Source organism: Miniopterus schreibersii (genome assembly GCF_964146895.1).
Source record: "Miniopterus schreibersii genome assembly, chromosome: 3".
Classification (NCBI taxonomy): domain Eukaryota; kingdom Metazoa; phylum Chordata; class Mammalia; order Chiroptera; family Miniopteridae; genus Miniopterus; species Miniopterus schreibersii.
In genome coordinates, this window is record NC_138103.1 from 92,803,634 (window position 1) to 92,806,494 (window position 2,861).

Here is a 2,861-nt window from a genome sequence, read left to right on the forward strand (position 1 = left end):
GCTTTTTGGCATTCTTCAAAACTCAGTAAATAGATGACTATGTTCAGCTCCATTCACAATTAAGCCTGAACTACATGGAATCAGTTAAGGTAAATCTTTAAGCAGCACTAAGTTTATGTCATATACAAACTATTCTCTTTATATATTTAATTATTCTATACTCTTACTATTTTAATGCCTAAGTACTTTCTTCACACCAGCTTTATGTATAAATTAGGTATAATTGCAAGATTTCATAAGAGACATACTACTTCTATAATAAGCCTATTTCCAGAGGTCTATATAGCCCTTGTCAGAGAGCCTTTGAAAACACACGTCTGCAGAAATTAAAGAAATTGTAAAGCTATAGAAAGTGCATGGAAAAAATATTGAATTTTCTTTCATTCTAAATAAAGTTTTCTCTGACAACTTTTTTTTTTTTATTTTGTACCTAGCTACTTTATATTTTAACAATATATAATGGCAGTAAAGGATTATTATGCTCCTGCCTCATGATTCTTTAAGTTCAAACTTACAGTGTAATACTGATATAGGAAAAATGGGAAGCACAGATATTTTAGAGTATTAATAGATTACAGAAGAATGTTAATTTAGAATGTGTTTTCTAAAAAATGCCAAGAATGATCTCACCCATCCAGAGAACACATTAATCTATAACATTTGTAAAGTAGAAATACATTAAATGCAGGACATGTATTCAACAATATTAATCTTATGTGATGCTTTTTAACAATTGTAAGAAGTATAAAATTTAACAATTTGAAAACAATTCTGTTTTCCCTACTAGAATATAAAGTCTCTGAAGTTAGTGGCCATGCCTGTGTTACCTACTATTGCATCCTATCATCCAGATCCAGGCTGCCAATTCTGGAGTCACTAGCCACACGTGGCCATCACACACTTGAAATGTAGCCAGTCCAAACTGATTTGTACTGTAAGTGAAATGCACACTGATTTTTTAAAAATTTATCTTTATTGTTGAAAGTATTACAGGTGTCCCATTTTTCCCCCAGTTGACCCCTTCCACCTCGCTCCCACCCCCTCCCCAGGCCTTCACCCTGTCATTGTCTGTGTCCATGGGTTATGCATACATGAATTTTGAAGGATTAGAAAATTATAGCCTCTAATTTTATGTTGAAATACTACTATTATACATGCATTGTGTCAAATAAAATTTACAAAAGTGAAATTTACCTGTGACTCTTCTATTTTCCTTAGTGCGCAAACCACATTTAAAATGCACAGGCAGGCGTAACGCAAAGAGCTGAGCCTGCGCAGGCTCGGAAACCCAGTGAACCTCAGCGTGGTGAGCGAGGAGCTGCTGCTGGGCTGGGGGAGGAGGGAACTGGCAGATACTGACCCACTAAGAACCGCCGGAGCACCCTAACGGCCCAGATGATTCTGCATTGGAAACCGACATAATGAGAATTGGATTTGAAAGACTGGCTGCTTGACAACCAATTGAATTGCTTAGTATAAAAGGATCTGGACTTTGGCCCCTTCCTCAGGTCAGAAAATTGACATTACTGCATGGCAAGAATGTGTAAACAACTCTATGGCCCAGTTAGAGCATCAAGTGGTGTGAATTGAGAATCTGGAACTAATGTCACAGTGTGGATGCAATGCCTGGAAAGCGTATAATGACAATCTCGTTCACGTGATTGAACATGCACAGAAGGAGCTCCAGAAGTTGAGGGAACATATTCAAGATTTAAAGTGGCAGCAAAAAAAACATACAACTCACAGCTGGATCAAAATAAAGAGGAATGGAGTCAAATTGGGTATCCTTGGTCAGTAAGAATCATGAGATTGAAAGGACTCTTGTGCAATTAGAAAATAAAGTCTTTCGAATTAAGCAGCAACACAGAGAAGCCAACAAAGAAAACATCCAACAAGAATTCTGAAAAGACCAATTAGTTAGAAGGGAAGATAGTTGGCTTTTCACAGAAGATCAAGCACCTGAACCATCGATGAAGGACAACAGAATCCTGCAGAAGTCATCAGTGGTTAAGTGTTTAGAAAGTGGGCTGTTATATCCTGTTTGCACATTAGCAAAATAAATAATTACAACTTGGTGGGAAAAAATTAAAATAGAATAAAATTACACATGTGACCTGCATTATATTTCTGTTGAACAGTGTTGATCTAGATCATAGTAAATACATTGTATACTTTCAATTAAGTCCCTCATGTAAATAAGTGATCATACTCCAAAATAAGTTAAAATAGCTGGGTTTGAAATGATTACTTATTGTCAGTTTATAATATTAGCCATTTAAAACCATATTTTTTAAAATTCTAGAAAAATTTTTTGAGATGTAATTTTCTCTTCTACATTCAAAAAAGCTAACCTTTTTCAATATCCTACTATCATTCACATTATTTATAAAATGCAGCACAAATAAATTTTAGTTTTTTCATGGGCTGTCCACATGACACATGAAAACAAAACTTTTAAAAGAAAATCAGTATTTCCAATTTTTCACATAAACAAAATGATATATTTCATATTATATTTAAAACTATATTACTATTTCCTTTGACTTGACTGAATGTTTTGACATTGTTAATCTTTTTGATGATATCTACTATCATAGTTACAAAATCTGTTTTACCACTATGCTCTGAAATAAAGATATATGCCAACAACCCCCAGCAAGGATGCCCTGCCTCTACTCTGTTTCACAGATGCCTTGCTCACTGACACACAAGTTTTATTATCAAGAATCAGCCTATGCATCTAAGTTAGTACTTATAGGCAAGACCAAAGGTCTCTTGAGTTAACTATAAAAATTTAATAAAGTTTGGGAATGTCCAGTTGAAATACAATTAAATTAAGAATTACAGTTAGAGCATGTTTT

The 2,861-nt window shown here is 34.4% G+C and overlaps 1 pseudogene across 1 annotated transcript; it reads left to right on the top strand.

The window, feature by feature from the left end:
* Positions 1-1,323: 1,323 nt before the first annotated feature.
* On the top strand, positions 1,324-1,904 carry LOC308554808 (pre-mRNA-splicing factor SPF27 pseudogene; annotated as a pseudogene). The gene has a single exon. The product of its transcript is annotated as a pre-mRNA-splicing factor SPF27 pseudogene (transcript).
* Positions 1,905-2,861: the final 957 nt, after the last annotated feature.